The following is a 19,287-nucleotide window of genomic DNA, read 5'->3' as shown; positions in this document are numbered from 1 at the left end:
TGCAGGCGTCCGCAAGCCCTGGCGTCCCCTTCTATGTTCTACATTTCTGTTTTACTTTCTTTCGAGATAGATGTACTTTTCTTTCAGACCAATACTTGTAGATATTCATAGAATGTTCGTGTGTTGTGACACCAGTTTCTGGGTGATAACGATTTCAATTTTGTTAATAGTATAAGGATAATCAGTTAGTTATGTACTTTCGCATTTATTTCAGTTTGATATATTTTTGTTAATTATAATTATAAAATGTAAAGGGAAAAGGTGAATAAACCTCTAACGTTGGCTTGCCTAGCGAGTGCGACGTTAGGCGCCATCACGATCTCGACGATGGGAAATTTGGGTCGTGACACTTCTGCATTTTTCGGCTCTAGAAAGTTGCTAAATTTATGGGAAAAAACATAACCACATAAGAATAGAGAAAGAATGAAAGACCAAACATACAATCCCAATAACAACACCAAAGGGACTTTCAAGAAGAGACTTTCACTTACCCAGGAAAATATATAGCTGAGAGTTCGGTCAAGACTTAGAATCAGCAAATAACAACACTTAGATGGCACAATCTGTACGAATTCCTGTAAATATTCAAATGGGTCAAAGAAATTTGAGATGAAATATGAGAATACAAATGTAAAAACATAAAGATAAAAATTATTGCTAGCTACATGTTAAAATTTCTTCCTTCTAGAATCTTTACCCCAAATGTAAAAAATTTCCTTCATTCTTGTTGTATTTGGAAAATCCTAAGAAAACCCAACAAACTTTCGTATAACCCAAAAGAAAAATGAAAGTGTTAGAGATTTGAAAATATACATGATTTGAGCTTTTGGTCAGTAACTAGATTCAGAGAAACAGAGCAGCCAACATAGTTCTTCCTTTAATTAGGAGTTGAGAAATAGAGCTATCTATATGAGATTCAAATCTTCTTATTTTAGGAATTTTGAGCAGAGGGGGATTTTGAGTAAAGAGAGATCTTGAGCAGCTGATGATAGGGGCTCTAATTTCTTTGTTTAGGCATTCAGATCTTTTAGTGTTATGCGCCTCTAACTTCTTTGTTTCTTTTAAAAATAAAATAACTAAGTATAGCAGCGACCCTATCGCTCCAAAATACAATTAACGCCGAAGTTTTTAAAGTCGCCACAAATCCGTGGAGCCAAAATTGTTTTCTCGTGGGAATAAAATATTTCAGCCTTTAGTTGCATATATCAGAGGCGACCAAATAAAGTCGCTACTAAATATTGTCATTTTGTAGAAACATTTAGAGCCACCGCTAAAACTCTAACTTTTGTTGCAACCAAATGGGTCGCCACAATAAGTTCACTTTCTTGTAGTGCAAATTAAAGATAAGATAAATGACCAAACCAGTTGTGATGTTGAGTCTGGGCTCAGATTCAAGCTTAACAATGGTTTCCCCTTTACCGGACCCTCGATTCGAAGCCAAATATGTATGAAAAACTATGCTTAAAATGAGAACCTTTCAGTAGCTAGAAAGCAGAGAAATAAATTTGTATTGCCTTGATATGCGTGTTACAATGTATATATTGAATAAGAAATATCCCCTTTATATAGTAGGGGAGTTTTAACCCTAGTGAAATCCTAAAAAAGGGTCAAAATCCTCCGTGTACATCAATCACTGATACGCTACCGGCATCAGGCAAGATCCACGCTGTGATATCCGGTTGGGTGCGGATATCACGGTCTTCTGCTAATCCTGTGCAACCGTTTGTAATGATTTCCGAGGTCTTCGAACTCGTTCCAGTTTCAGGGGGTGTGGTCCTGTTGTGCCCGGTGGGGAGCACCCCATTCCAGCCTCGAACTAAAGAGTTCTCAAATTCGGTCTCTATCTCATACATTCATATTTCGTTTGATTCACCGTGAACCCGGGGTGTGTGTTAACCCCAAGTTCACCCGTATACAAATAGTCCCCTCGTTTCTCAGAGAGTAGGTTTGCCGAAACAATAGAAAATGATAGATATACCCCGGTTCCTTCCTTCGTACGTTACGACCGATGAAGAAGCCGAAATGTCCCATCAGTCGCGTCGTTCTGACTTCGGACACGTGTCACCATCAGGTGGTCGCTTCCAAATATGAAACATCACGTAATGATTACATTTTCTCCTATAAAAGCTTTGACCTTTTGTACTTCTTCCACTTTTCGATCTTAGCTTTTATCTTCGAATTCTTTAGTAGCCACCAACTTTGGTTACTTTCCAAAGTTCGGTAACAAAGACCCAGATTGACTATCTCCTCCTCAGGAGATGTGATAGAAGGTTGTACGAGGATTGCAAGGTTATCCCAGGTGATACCCTCACAATGCAGCATAGGCTTTTGGTGATGGACATTGGTATTATGATAAGGAGGAAAAAGAGGTCAGTACGAGGTCGTCCGAGGATCAGGTGGGACACCTTGACTAAGGGTAAAGCTCAGGAGTTGGAAGAAAGGTTATCGGCTATGGGAGCTTGGAGGAGTAGTGGGGATGCAAACACTATATGGTCAATGATGTAGACTGTATAAGGAAGATGGAAAGGGAGGTGTTAGGGATATCTTCGGCCGCACCGGTGGCCACAAAGGAGACTGGTGGTAGAATACAGTTGTCCAAGGCAAAGTAGAAGAGAAGAAGTCGGCTTACTTGTGGTTAGTAGGGAGCATTGGCGAGGAGGAAAGGAGAGCGAACAGTGAGAGATATAAGGTAGCAAAGAAGGAGGCGAAGCTGGCAGTCTCAGGGGCTAAGACTGCGGCTTTTGCTCGTCTGTATGAGGAACTAGGGGACAAAGGAGGGGAGAAAAAGTTATTCCGGCTGTCTAAGGCGAGAGAGAGGAGGACTCAGGATCTGGACCAAGTGAGGTGCATCAAAGATGAGGACGGTAAAGTTTTGACATGAGATGACCAAATTAAGAGGAGGTGGTAGACCTACTTTCAGAAACTTCTAAATGAAGAAGAGGATTAGGATATTTCTCTAGGTGAATTGATAAATGTTGGAAGTCTCCATGACTTTAGTTATTATAGGCCCATTGAGGTCGAGGAGGTCATGGAGGCAATGCGTAAGATGAGTAGGGGAAGAGCTACCGGGCCTTTCGAAATTCCGGTTGAACATTGGAGGTGTGTGGGTAGAGCAGGCTTGGAATAGCTGACTGGGTTATTTAATGTTATATTCGAGACGAATAGGATGTCGGAGGAGTGGAAGTGAAGTACAATGGTTCCGTTGTACAAGAACAAAGGTGATATCCAGAGTTGTAACAATTATAGGGGTATCAAATTATTGAGTCATACCATAAAAGTTTGGGAGAGAGTGGTAGAAATGAGAGTGCGAAGGACGGTGTCTATTTCAGACAACCAGTTCGGGTTCATGCCGGGGCGATCTACCACAGAAGCTATCCACCTTATTAGGAGGATGGTGGAACAATACAGGGATAGGAAGAAGGATCTCCACATGGTGTTTATTGATCTGGAGAAAGCGTACGACAGGGTTCCTAGGGAGGTTCTATAGATCTACTTGGAGGCTAAAGGGGTTCCGGCTGCCTACATTAGGGTGATTAAAGACATGTATTATGGAGCTAAGACTCGGGTTAGGACAGTAGGAGGCGACTCAGAACATTTTTCGGTGGTTATGGGGTTGTACCAAGGGTCTGCACTCAGCCCATTCCTATTTGCCCTGGTGATGGATGCATTGACTCATCATATTCAAGGGGAGGTGCCAGAGATGAGGGTGTTGAGGTGGATGTGCGGGCATACTAAGATGGATAAGATTAGAAATGAAGATATTCAGGAGAAGGTGGGCGTGGACCCCATAGAGGACAAGAGGCGGGAAGCAAGACTCAGGTGGTTCAGGCACATTCAGAGGAGAAGCACTGATGCACTGGTGAGGAGGTGTGAGCGACTGGCTGTGGTGGGAACGATGAGAGGTAGAGGGCGGCCTAAGAAGTATTGGGGAGAGGTGATCACACCCAACTCTATTCCTAAAAAGGATAAGCGGTCGCTGCAAATATAATCCGATCTAAAAGTCCGGAGTCGAATCCCACAGAGAACTAAGGCTTAGCTATATCTGTTTAATATCACTAAAAAGACAAGTTTGAATAATTTTCTAAATTATAAAGATTGAGATTTATATTTCTAACTAATTAACTAGCAAATACTAGAAAGCGATAAAATTATCAACTAACAAAACAAAGGGTTGAAGACTAAATTAAGGAGGTCTAGAGTTATGATTTCCCCAATTGTTGGAATTCTTCTAGCTATGTTCCCTACAATTTTGCCAATGTATTCTCTACTAATCGTGAGCACTTTAGGTGTCGTAATTCTCTCTTGAGCAACTATTATAATTTACTAGATATATTCTCTCGAACTACGCTAGTTGGCTTTATCTAACCGCTCATCCACGTCAAGGCTTTGTTATTTCTAAACCTGCCTTTAAACTTGCTGTATTGATTTCTCACATACGTTAGGAGTGACGTTGTTCAACAACCACCTAAATATGTGTGTTTTCTCAAGCAACACATAATAAATAGGCACAGTCAATCGATGGCCATTCAATCAACTGAAATAAATACGTAGCTGAACAAATAGATAAATTCAAAGGCTAAATTATATTAAAACCCAACAAGAATTCATCCTACAAAAGGTTCTATCAAAACTCTAGATAAAAAATTAGCTATTCATAATAATATATAAAATTACAATACTAAAAGTCATAACCAACAATGAAAAAATAGGAAGAGGAAGGAAAAACTCGTAGAAGAATTCTCCGCCTTGATCCTATTGTATCTCTGCCTCCTTAGGTTGAGAAGTGTGTCCAAACTCGATCTCTTTCTCCGTCTCTGTCAAAAACTCTGTATGTCTCTCCAATTCCCTTAAAATGACATTTTTAGGTCTATTTATATGTTTGGGACAAGCCCTAAACGTGTAGGTTAACTTCTAGTCAAACTGGGAAACACTTAAAACCTTCAAAACTCGGACTGGGCCTGGCCTTAGGCCTGACGTCGCCTGGATAACGCCTGGATAAAGCCTGGTTAGGCCTGGCTTTAAGCTAGCCTCACCTGGATAAAGCCTAGTCAGGCCTGGTTTTAAGTTGGCCTCACCTGGATAAAGCCTGGTCAAGCTGGCGTTTGCCCGACTTCTCCTTTTCACCGTTCTCGAGCGCAATTTCGACGTTTAAGCATCCTTTAGCTCTACTTTCATTTTTGATGCACCTACGCATAAAATAGACTCTATTACGCTAAAAAAAGTGTAATTTTACATTAAAGCATGTAAAATGCAAAGCATATAATGTGCAAAAACCATGAATTATAGTCACACATCAATACCCCACACTTACATTTGCTCGTCCTCGAGCAATCAAGCTACACTTATGGACACCACCTATTAAGCAATTCTCCTAACTCATCACACCAGGAATCTTTAAAATAGACTAAGCACATGGGTGTAACATCTTCACCTCAAGATTTGACTCGCAAGTACCATGCATTATTCATAACTCACTCACTTACTCTAACATGGAGGTCAATGACTTTACCTTTCCGTCATAAATCATGTGCCCTCACTCAACAAAAGAGAGTAGTTCCACACACAATGAAATTTAGGAACAATTAGGAACTCAAGATAGAAAGAATTCACACACTCTCAGAAATAACATTCATATGACACAAAAGATGCATCATAGGCTTGCCCATAGTGTACTACTCTATTAATCGAGCTCATTCAGTCTAGGATCAAGTAGGACTTTAATTGGTTGTAATGTAGGCTATGGGTCGGGTATGATACATTTGAATATAAGAGTGACTACACCTCCCTAAGCACTTTAATACATATACTTTAACATTCAAACCCCACGCTTATGTCAAACCATGACTCCATCTTCACATCAATATACATTAACTCCCAAGTTATTTAAGCACAATTACATCAAGAGTTATCACTTATCAATGAATATCTGCACACAATACAACTATTTTCTTTTCTTTTATTTTTCAATTCAAGTGGCTCTTTCTCTTTCAAATCAGTGCACCTTTCTCCTTATTTAATTAGTTTTACTCAAAAGCCAAACCAACCACCCCACACTTTAACTTTTATACAGTTCATAAAAAATCAAGTGCTCATGAGAGGTTATAATGGTTCAAATAGATGTCTAATTCAAATAAATGGGTAAGGCTTGTAATGTAATTGCCAAAGAAACAGGATTACAGGCTCAAAAGGTTTAACTACGATACATAACAATTAGGTGGGTAAAATATACATCTCTAGCTCAACAAAGAAATGCATATATCACTTCCAAGACTGAATAAAACTACTATTTCGCTTTGCAAACACACGGGGCAAGTTCTAGGCATCAAATGCATGCACATAATAACACAAAATCTTACACACACATGGCACATAACTCATTTAGGATTGGTTTTTATCAAGACACTCTAGTCAAATCAGTTAAACAAATTTAAGATCATACGATTTAAGGTACTTATACAAGAGTTAAAAATTGAGCCTAAGCGGCACAACCAAAGTACTAACTATTTTCAAGGCATAAGAAAGTTAAGAGATATCGTTGCAATTCAATTCATCTCACACTAGCTCTTACTCCCTAAAAAACTAACTACATCCGGTTCAAACAAAATCCTTGGAAAAGAATCGCGGCACAAAGAAAAACCAAATGGAATTTACTACACTACCTATAAAGAAAATCTTTTTATCTTTTTTTCTTTAGACTTAAATCTCTCAAGAAAATTGTCTAGGATATCCATCGTCGGGAAAAGTCCAATATTTTTTTTCATTTTTCTAAAAAATAAAAAATTATTCAATTAAACTAACACAACTAAAATAACATAGAAAGTCATCCAGACAATCTCCTCACCCCACACTTAAATTTGTGCATTGTCCCCGATGCACACCATAACTAATAAGAGGGTAAAAGGAACTCTCTGGTAGGCCAAAGACCGAAGCGCTAGCAGCTTATGGGGTACTCAGACTTCTCCCAGGCTTGGAACTTCGTGCGGGTACCTCACCCTTAGTTCCAACCATTTGGTTTGTTGATGCATCCTTCTAATAGCTTTGCTTTCCATGTTCCTAGAAAATCAAAAATTGACACTACAAAAATAATATAATTAAAAATAATAATAAAAAATAAATAAAAGAAAGCAAAGCTGGGTTGCCTCCCAACAAGCGCTTGATTTAATGTCGCAGCACGACGTGAATCACTTTTTGCCTCCACCTCGAGCTTATGAATTGACCCCCAAGTTTTGATTCAAGCTTATGATTATGGTCATGGGGCAGTGGAACGAATCTAACTGGCCCAAGGAAATAATGTAGTATTCTACACTCCATGGTCTTTGTATGAGGTATGTGATCCTGACTTTCTGGCAAGAAGGATTTCAGAATATATGCTCTTTGTTCCTCATTCCTTGACTCTTCAATTGGGTCGGATGACTCTGTTTCCATATCATCCTCCAAACATAATGTGGAAAAATGCTTGGAGTGTGGACCAATGCGTTCAAACACGTGAACTTCAGGACTTTCAACATCTTCAACACCAATGATACTAGAGTCAACAAAATATATATCCTTAAAGTCCTTGGCTGGCTCTAGTCTCACTTCTTCAACATTGACATCCTCAAATTGTTGTTGGCTAGGTTGTTGATGTTCTACTCTAACCTCCCCAATTAACACCTCAAATTCATGCTCTTCTTGGCTACTATCTTCAATATTGGCTTGTTGAGCATTAAATGCTCCAACCACTTTACTCAATTAAGCCTCCAACTTGCGAATAGTTACCTCTTGTCTTTCTATCTGCAGTTTTTTCTCATTATTTTGTTCTAGAATGCACTTTAACATATCTTTGATCTCCTTAAGGTCTGCCTCCTCAGGTTCTTTGTTCCTATTAACTTCACAAGAAAAAGTAGAACCATCATAGTAAGGGGTTGGGGGAAGATAAGAAATATAAGCACAACCATAAAAGTGACCATTTTTACCACCACACACTTCACACACATTCCACAAATAAGATTGAGTTGGTGCACATAACTCGCTCTCGAGAATATTTTGATACGGGTGGTTTCCTTTACAATATTTATGAGGATCAATAGTAGAATTATCTACACCTAAATTCCCATAATTCCAAGATGTCATGTTTCTCAAATCAACGGTTATAATAAAATAAAATAAATACAAAAAACAAAACAAAATAAAAGTTCAAACTCGAAACCTAGCAATATATACAGCTACAACTACACCGTTCCCCGGCAACGGCGCCACAATTTGATCACGCCCAACTCTAGTCCTAAAAAGGATAAGCGGTCGCTGCAAATATAATCCGGTCTAAAAGTCCGGAGTCGAATCCCACAGAGAACTAAGGCTTAGCTATATCTGTTTAATATCACTAAAAAGACAAGTTTGAACAATTTTCTAAATTATAAAGATTAAGATTTATATTTCTAGCTAATTAACTAGAAAATACTAGAAAGCGATAAAATTATCAACTAACGAGACAAAGGGTTGGAGACTAAATTAAGGAGGTCTAGAGTTATGATTTTCCCAATTGTCGGAATCCTTCTAGCTATGTTCCCTACAATTTTGCCAATGTATTCTCTACTGATCGTGAGCACTTTAGGTGCCGTAATTTTCTCTCGAGCAACTACAATAATTTACTAGACATATTCTCTCGAACTACCCTAGTTAGCTTTATCTAACCGCTCACTATGACCACGTCAAGGCTTTGTTATTTCTAAACCTGCCTTTAAACTCGATGTATTGATTTCTCACATACGTTAGGAGTGACGTTGTTCAACAACCACCTAAATATGTATCCTTTCTCAAGTAACACATAATAAATAGGTACAGTCAATCGATGGCCATTCAATCAACTAAAATAAATACGTAGTTGAACAAATAGATAAATTCAAAGGCTAAATTATATTAAAACCCAACAAGAATTCATCCTACAAAAGGTTCTATCAAAACTCTAGATAACAAATTAGCTATTCATAATAATATGTAAAATTACAATACTAAAAGTCATAACCAACAATGAAAAAATAGGAAGAGGAAGGAAAAACTCTTAGAAGAATTCCCCGCCTTGATCCTATTGTGTCTCTGCCTCCTTAGGTTGAGAAGTGTGTCCAAACTCAATCTCTCTCCGTCTCTCTCAAGAACTCCGTATGTCTCTCCAATTCCCTTAAAAGTGACGTTTTTAGGTCTATTTATATGTTTGTGACAAGCCCTAAACGTGTAGGTTAATTTCTAATCAAACTGGAAAACACTTAAAACTTTAAAAACTTGGACTAGGCCTGGCCTTAGGCCTGGCGTCGCCTGGATAACGCCTGGATAAAGCCTAGTTAGGTCTGGCTTTAAGCTGGCCTCATCTGGATAAAGCCCGGTCGAGCTGGCTTTTGCCGGCTTCTCCTTTTCACCGTTCTTGAGCGCAATTTCGACGTTTAAGCATTGCTTTAGCTCTACTTTCATTTCCGATGCAACTACACATAAAATGGACTTCAGTACGCTAAAAAATGTAATTTAACATTAAAGCATGTAAAACGCAAAGCATATAATGTGCAAAAATTATGACTTATAGCCACACATCAGCAGGACATGGCGCGACTTAGGATTACTGAGGACATGACCCTTGACAAGGTATTGTGGAGATCGAGCATTAAGGTTGTAGGTTAGGAGGAAGTTGCGAATATTTCTACGGCGCACCCGAGTAGGACTAGACAGTTAGGATTTAGTTTTAGGATGCTAGTGGTTATCTACTGATGCATGGCGTTATCTACTGGTTATTATTGTACTTTTCATCTATTTTGTATTTCCTATATTGCTGTTATTTTATTATGACTCTATTGATGGTACTAATATATCGTCTCTTGTCGTCTTCTTGAGTCGAGGGTCTCCTGGAAACAACCTCTCTGCCCCTCGGGGTAGGGGTAAGGTTTGCGTACATATTGCTCTCCCTAGACCCCGCTAGTGGGATTACACTAGGTCGTTGTTGTTGTTGTACTGTTCTCACATATCAAAGCAATATAACACTTTCTCTTTAGCTCATTTTCTTGTTCATCAACTTATTATATTTGTAATTATTCTTGCACCAAACAGTTTGAGGGTATTCAAGTTCAAGGGCTAAATTCCATTCAAACACTGGTTTGCTTTATCTTATTGTCAATTTATATTATTAATCTTCATATTCATCAATTTATATTAGGTGAAATCATGTGTCCTTAAAATCATATTATAAATTTAATTGTTATCCAATTTTAGAGTAAACAATATATTTCGATTATTATTTTAATAGTAGCTATACAATATCATTTTCCTTTAGCTCTTATAGCAACATTAGTAATATAATAGTACTATATTTTTATAGTGAGATAATTGTTTCATGAAATCAAACTAATGAGTTCTATATATGGATTTCCTTTTTAGTTTGCATAAGATTTGGATCAAGTATTATTCTGTAACAGAATCTGGTTCTTTTCTTTTAAAAATTTCTCAAAGTTTATTTAAGTAACTTAAATTATACTACTAGCCAAATCTGCTGATACGAACGTGGCCAGTACTCACAGTAACAGTCATGGTTCCATTATTCCTGGAATATCAAATTTGAACATGTGGCAACATCTGTAGAACGTCACAGTTACCTAAATTTGGACGGTGGTTTTTGTGGATAATATTTTATTTACAAAAAGGAGCTTTCCCTGACAAAAGAAGCCGATCGAGTGGGAGAATAAGTTGTATTTTTTTCATAAATAATAAGTAACAAATAATACGTAAAGTGCAAAACTGAAATGTCTTCTGAAAACGATAAATCTAACTAGTTAACCTTTTAACGGATAATGTTATAGGTTTTTGTTGGGTTGATTTGACCAAATTATCCTGAAAATTTTCATAACTTCACAAACTGAAAGGTTGTTGATGTGTTTTTTTTTCCTATTAAGAAAAAGTTGAAATCACGATATCAGGTTAACTTCTACCAATATCTAACAAATTAAAGGTTGATGGCATGATTCATCTTCATACTGTTTAAGGACTCGCTTTCCCGGTCAAAAGCAAGAAGGGAATCTGCTTAATTTAAATATTTTTTTTGGTACAGATAAAATTCTTATATGCGCATTTTAAATTAATAACACAAACATGGTATATTTTAAAATGAAATTTACCCTTCATAAAATATAAAATGTGTTGTTGCAAGTAGATAAGCCGTGTGAACCATCAAGATTTGTGGCAAGATAAGATCCTTTAACTCTTAACCAGAAATATCGAATTTGAACTTTGTGAATAAGAAAAATTATAGTAAATAAAACCCTTTAATCAGTCTTACGCGATACAAATCATTTGCCGTGCTGTGAAAAAGCGGACTAGTAGGTATTAAAAGGAAGGTCTCAGAATGTGCCCTAAGACCAAATGCATTAAAGACTTTGACAAATTGTGGTGGCGTGAAATTTGTTGTACTACTACTAACGCGAATACTCTTTTAAGTCTTTAACATAATTCTAACTGTTCGGTGTCCTACTAATTAAGAACCCCATAAAGAAACATAGTAATAAAGAGAATTGGAGTAAATATTCTTTTTATCTATCCATGCGATGCTTTTATGAAGGAAAAAAAAAAGAACAAATGGTGCTTTTTAATGTAAGATTATTAATCCACACTCATAGAAGAGATTAAAACACAAGCATAAACATAATCTTGGGTTAGAGTCCAAGGAAGCGTACCGTTAAACTCTATGTATACAGCAGCGACAGCAAACGACGATTAAGTCTGAGACCAACTTCCACAATCCACTAGCTACGCGTTCTCACGGCCCGGAGAACTTGACTGATGGGATGTCTACCGTTACCACATATTCAAGAGGCAGAATACGCTAGGGTTTTCTAATAGCTAGGGAAAGGGGGTTGGCCTCTATTTATAAAGAGTGCCTACCCATCACAGGCCAATAGTTATTGAGCCTCACTTATCCACACGGACAATATTTAATATTAGACCTTTTATTTATCCACCACTTGGGCCACGTCACTATCCTTTCAAGCTATAACCAATTAACGTAAGTCCAAATTCTAACATTCTCCCACTTGGACGCCAATGTTAATTGAGGACAAGAAAACAATTTTAAATATTTGAGTTTTTAAGAAAATCATTTTGAAAAAGGATTTTAGACTCTACGATGGCCACACTACTCACATAGCCAAGGATAGAATGACCCATATAATAATCCATTCAGTCTCAATAGAAAAGACTAACAATGAATCGTAGCAGGCATCACACCATTTTAAGGTATGAATTCTATCTACGACCACATATGCTAGAATTTCCATCAACATGGATCAAACATGTGTGCTAAGCATTTTATCTTCTAATCAAGGTTAATAGATTCACACCTCTTAGAAAGAAATAATCCTCCAAGTGATATTATAACCATAGCACCTAAGGAGCCTCCAAGTGACACAAAATCAAATCACCTCAGGAGGATTCCCTTGTGCCTTACCCGGGATAATCAAGGCAACAAGCCGCAAGACTCAAAGATATCATGAGTTTATGCAATGTCCAATTGGAAATAAAAATAAATAAATTTTCATGTTAGTCATAACAAATATCAAATAACACAAGCTTGCATAAAACTAGAATTTATTAAAAGGAATATCTCAGTCAGCAATTACAAAGTAACTCCTACTGACTAAAGCACATCAAAAGACTCTAAAATACCCATATTTTTAGCATGTTGATTAAACACCACAGGCCTAAGACCTTTAGTCAAAGGATCAACCAACATAGATTCTGTGCTAATATGCTCAATACATATATCACCTTCTTTTACGATGTCTCTAACCTTAAGAAACTTAAGGCTAACATGCTTAGAGCCTCTTGTTCTCTTGTTATTCTTGGAGAAGAATACAGTTGCACTGTTGTCACAGAAAATAGTCACCAGCTTAGATATAAAATCCACAATTTGCAATTTAGTAAGAAAATTCTTCATCCAGACAGCATGTGAAGTAGTCTCAAAACAAGCAATAAACTCAGCTTCCATTGTAGATGTAGCAGTGATACTTTGCTTCTCACTTTTCCAAGAAATAGCACCTCCACCCAACATAAAAATATACCCAGAAGTTGATTTCATAGTGTCTTGACAACCTGCAAAATCAGAATCTGAATATACTAGAAGATCCAGATCATCAAACCTTTTTTATACAAGCATGATGTCTTTGGTGCATTGTAGATATCTCATCACTTTCTTTGCAGCCACCCAATGTGCCAACCCAGGATTAGAATAAAATCTTCCCAACATGTTAACAGCAAATGCAATATCAGGCCTTGTACAAACTTGTATGTACATCAAACAACCAACAACACTTGCATATGGCACATCTTTCATAGTTCTCATTTCAACTTCATTTTTCGAACATTGGTCCTTGCTAAGTTTGTCTCCTTTTACGACAGGTGCAACACCAGGTCTACAGTCTTGCATATTGAAAGTTTTAAGAACACTCTCAATGTAGGAACGCTGTGATAAATCCAATAAACCATATGACTTATCTCTTTTAATTTCTATCCCAAGAACAAAAGAGGCTTCACCAAGATCTTTCATATCAAAAGGCCTAGACAAAAATTGTTTGGTCTTATTCATCAAGCCCAAATCATTTGTGGCCAGCAAAATATCATCAACATAGAGAACCATAATAATAAAATTGCCATTAGCTATTTTGAGATAAACATATTCATCAAGCTTATTTTCCACAAATCCAAATTTTGTAATAATTTCATCAAATTTCAAGTACCACTGCCTGGAGGCTTGTTTAAGCCCATAAATGGATTTGTTAAGCTTGCACACTAGATGTTCTTTACGAGCTTCTTTAAATCCTTCAGGTTGAACCATGTAAACTTCTTCAAGTAGACTCCCGTTCAGGAAAGCAGTTTTAACATCCATCTAGTGCAATTCTAAATCAAAATGAGCCACAAGAGCTATCACAATCCTAAATGCATCTTTGGATGAAACAAGAGAAAATGTTTCTTTATAATCAATACCTTCTTTCTGAGTGTAACCCTTAGCAACCAACCTTGCTTTATAACGGTCTATGTTTCCCTTAGAGTCTCTTTTAGTTTTAAACACCCATTTGCAACCAATAGGTCTAAAACCTTCAAGCAATTCAACTAACTCCCACACTCCATTGTGTTCCATGGAGCGCATTTCATCTTTCATTGCCTCACGCCATTTATCAACAAATGGAGAGGAAATAGCTTGAGCATATGATAAAGGATCAGTCAGCTCTCCAGTATCACTAAGATTTTCAGTCACATACACGATAAAATCATCAGAGATGGTAGACCTTCTTTCGCTTTGTGACCTGCGGAGTGGTTCATTATGTACATTTTGTTCAGGAATTATGGGATCTACGTCATTGTTCCCTTGATTCTCCCCCTCATGAATAGGTTGGTTTACCACCTTTTTATGTATAACGGGTACAGGGACAATGACTTCCTTCTCTTTCAATACAATTTCCTTACCACATGAACAATCACAATCACAAACATCATGCTCAAGAAATTTCGCATTAATAGACTCAACGATTCTAGTGCCATGCCCAGGACAGAAAAACCTAAAACCTTTAGAGTGATCAGGATAGTCTATAAAGAAATAACTAGTAGTTTTAGGATCAGTTTTCTTTTCTGTGGGTGAATAAATACGAACTTCAGCTGGACATCCCCAAATGTGAAAATGGTTCAAGCTAGGTTTTCGGGTTGTCCATAGTTCAAAGGGGGTTTTCAAGACAGATTTTGTAGGAACTCTATTCAGGATATAGCTAGCTGTTTTTAAGGCTTCACCCCAAAGAGATTCAGGTAGGCTAGTCCTTGACATCATACTTCTCACTATTTCCATGAGAGTACAATTTCGTCTTTCAGCCATACCATTCTGCTCAGGAGTACCTGGCATGGTATATTGTGCTACTATCCCACATTCTTGCAAAAATAAAGCAAAAGGCCCCATACATTGACCAGACTCATCATATTTTCCATAGTACTCACCACCACGGTCAGACCTCACTATCTTAATGGATTTGCCAAGCTGTTTTTCAACTTCAGTCTTGTAAATTTTAAACTTATCAAGTACTTCAGATTTTTCTTTTAAAAGATATATATAACAGTACCTTGAAAAGTCATCAATAAAAGTAATAAAATACTTATTATTGGTTAAAGTAGGTACATAAGGTCCACTAATATCAGTATGAATTATTTCTAAGAGTTCAGAGCTCCTAGTAGAACCCTTTCTCTTAACATTGGTCATTTTACCCTTAACACGATCCACACAAGTTTCAAAATCTTTTGGATCAAGAACAGGTAAAATATTTTCCTTTATCAATCGTTGAATTCTTTCTCTAGAAATATGACCAAGACGTCTATGCCATAATAGGTAAGACGTTTTACTCATAGCAGATCTTTTGTGGGCAATATTTTCCACATGCATTGTAGAAAAAGTTTCATTCAATATATTCAAGCGATATTGACCATCACTTAAAAAGCATCAACAACAACATCTGAATCATAGGAAATTTTAATAATACCATTATTTTGTTAAAATGAATAACCAGCTTTGTCCAAGAGGGAAACTGAAACTAATTTCCGTCTTATAGACGGTACAAAAACAGTATTTTCTAAACGAATACTAGAATTATTCTTAAAAGGTAAAATAGATATCCCTATAAACTCTACTTTTGCTTTGAGTCCATTGCCCACAACAACACTAGCTTCATCTTCTTTTGGCTTCCGTCTGCTTACTAGATCCTGCAAGTCATTGGTTACATGAATAGTTGCACCACTATCCAACCACCAGGAATTTAAAGGAACATGAACAAGACTAGTTTCAAAGCAGACAAAAGCCAAAAGATTACCTGATTTCTTTTTCAGAGGACAACCAACTTTCTTATGACCTACTTGTTTGCAATTCCAGCACATGATTTCTTTCTTAATTACAGCTTGAGGACCAAGAGAATTATGAGACTGACCTTGGTTAACACCATGATTATTAGTATGACCACTATTACCACCTGGATGATGAGAATGACCATGTTTCCTTTTGTGAAATTTGGGTCCACCTTTTCTTTTATATGAGGGATAGTCAGCTGATCTAGACGAACTAACAAGTTCACTACACCCTCAACTTTCTCCTTTTGGATCCTCCCTTCCTCTACCACACAAACAATAATAAGCTCATCAACACTCCATTTATCCTTTTGTGCATTATAGGTTGTCTTAAGCTGGTTAAACTGCTCAGGAAGGGATCTTAGAGATTGGTGAACAAGAAAATCATCGGCAATGGTTACACCTAAATTGTTCAGTTTGGTAGCAAATGTTAACCAATTTCATAATATGATCACAGACACTACCTACAAGGTCATACTTAATGGTGGACAAGGAATCAATCAGGCTACCTATCTCAGCTTTATCAGATTCTAGGAATTTCTGTCCAATGGCACTCAAAAAATCTTTTGCATTCCCATTATCCTTAATTGCACCTTTTATGTGATCAGAAATGGATCTCTTCATGATCATGAGACTCAATTTGTTAGCCTTCATCCATTTCTCATTCTTAGCCTTTTCATCAGCAGTGCTAGTAGTTGTGGGTTCAACGGGTTTTTGTTCAATCAATGCAAAGTCCATGTCCATCAGGCCTAACACTATTTCAACATCCTGTTTTCACTTCTTGTAGTTGCTACTAGTTAGAGTTTCAATGGAATTCAACTGAGTAGCCATGTTTTTAAGAGTTGTATAAGCAAACAATACAAACTTAGATAAAATTATGGGCAGGAAAATATAAATCAAAAGAGTCAAAGACATCCATCACACCCCTCCTTTGGATAGAAGATGCAACTGTCTCCCCTTTTAAAAATCAAGGAGTCCAAGGAATTCATTGCATCCTCACCTTTAGGCAAGAGATGCAAAACCTCCTCCCTGTTATCCAAGAGCGCAAGGCATAAATTGTGTCCTTCCTTTAGGTAAGAGACACAAAACCTCCTCTTACATCAAATTATCCTTATTTATTGTATATATATACATGAGAATCCAAGATATTAAGTTTCATCCTTTGGGTTGAAATATAATATCTTATCTCATAAATTAATTTAGCATCACTAGTATTAAAAGGTAAACCTCCAACACTAGCATACAGTCAACAAAGAACAATTTAGACATGGTATATTGAGAATATTTCAATGACTCAAATAAACAGACCACTTTGGTGGAAACTATTCATCAATCATAAATCTCAATCCATGTATAATATTTTCACATGTATAAGGTTTTAAGAATTTTCAATGATTCCAAATAAATAGACCACTTTGATGGAAACTATTCATTAATCATCAATTCTTATTTAAATAATATCATATACATGTGGGATAAATTTAGCCCATATATTTAAATCTTTTATTTATTTATTCCATTCTCTAACTAATATTTAAAAAAAAAGTCCCAGCAACAATTTATTGTGTCAATTCATATACAATATACCAACAAACAAGTCATAGACATACAAGAATCACTATACACAATCAAGTATAACGTTAAATAAGGAATATGATAACAGACAAAAGTCGTAATATCACGGTAAGTTCAAACAGTCTGTTTCAACTAAGTATTAAATATTCTTTCACTACACAAAATAAATATAATTTAGTATGTTGGCAAAAGGATATTCTATTTGGAGTTGTGGCCCACGTAACTTAACAGAATCAAAAAGAAATATCAACTACATATACTAAAAGACAGAATCAAGTCCATCTCAAAACGTAGGTCAAAATATTGCTTTTATTAAAATGATGAAACTCATCACCATGCGCCGCTATTATGTGGTAAACTAGGTAATTTGTCCGCGCTTCGCGGGGTAAGTTTACAATTATCCTTTACTAAGATTCAAAATAAAAAATAACAAAAAGATAGATTCTTCTTAAAACTAAACATATTAAGAGCATTCAACAAAAATGGAAAAATTAGCACTATCACATATTTGAAGAACTTCTAACGAATGATAACAAAAGTCTTCCCTTTTATCATTTTATCTTCTACTTATGTTTCAATAGTAACATTTGTTCCTTGATATAACTGGCTTCTCAATATTGAATGATCTTTCACAAAATAATCAAGCATCCCTTTCTCTATTTTTATGTTCACAAAAAACATATAATGTTTAGTTTCACGGCGTGCACTATACTTGTTGGCAAGAGCTTCATGATATGAAGGTTTCCTAAAATAATCATCGTTTAAGATCACAGGTGAGTTCAAATAAGTTGGACCTGTTAATAAATAACATAAAAGAAAAATTGACTAAATATTAAATCAATGATAATCTTGACTGAAAATTGATGAACACAATGTTCTTTCAATAATCTTCACGGAATCTTAGCATTAATTCTCTGGGTAATGAAGATACACAAGTAAAAAAGAGAAACGAATAAGAAAAATACAAAGGCATATTACAAAGAAAAAGAAGATAAGTAGTTTGTATACACTAAACAATCATAATTTATTCTCCGAAAATCTTTTTCAAAACCTCATCAACAGATTCAACAAAGAAACTATACTTGAACAATTAAAATACTAAAGAAAGCTAAATATAGAATGAAAACAAAAAACAAAAGAAAGGATGGCAAATAAATAATGTAGCTAAAATTGGTAATCTCACGTGAATGTAAGGAACAATCTTAATATCAAGCCCACCAAAAAATTGCCATTGTATCTTAAAAAATTTGTACTCTATATCGAGTTTTCCCAGTATGCGACGAAGACAAGATAATAATTTTTTTTACAATTTACAATCAAAATCACCTCATACAATAGTATCCATCAATCTAGAGAAATCAAGCGCTTGATCTTTTTTATCATTCCGGATACAAGGAAATCTTCTTCCTCTATTGCCATATAATTGTCCACAATTTGTATTGTGGCAATAGGGTACCAGTTTGTAGAAGAGCGTGCCCTCATTAAGTCTTTGTTGTATACTGAAGTAGTAGAACTGTCTCATTGTTAAATTTTGTATCATGAAAGTTTTGTTGATTACATCTCTGCCAAAAGAACTCCAAGTCTATATCCGTCTTCACCACACTGGTAAATTAATGGGTAATTCAAAGACATGAAACTTGGGAGTAAATATGTGATTCTTTGAAGTCCTTTTTTTTTGTCGGATTCGCCTCTGGTTCGAAACACACTTTGAAATTTATAGTTGAATGTTTATTTCAAATGCTAAGAAGGGAGGAGAAGAATATCTAAGATGCTCTTCTTTCGATTGCAACTTGTAGCATAGAATTACTGTTGCTTTTTAGAATGTGA

Source organism: Nicotiana tabacum, chromosome 8 (assembly GCF_000715075.1).
Source record: "Nicotiana tabacum cultivar K326 chromosome 8, ASM71507v2, whole genome shotgun sequence".
NCBI classification, from domain to species: Eukaryota; Viridiplantae; Streptophyta; class Magnoliopsida; order Solanales; family Solanaceae; genus Nicotiana; species Nicotiana tabacum.
The sequence above is the reverse complement of the archived record's forward strand: the minus strand, read 5'-3'. Positions refer to the sequence as shown.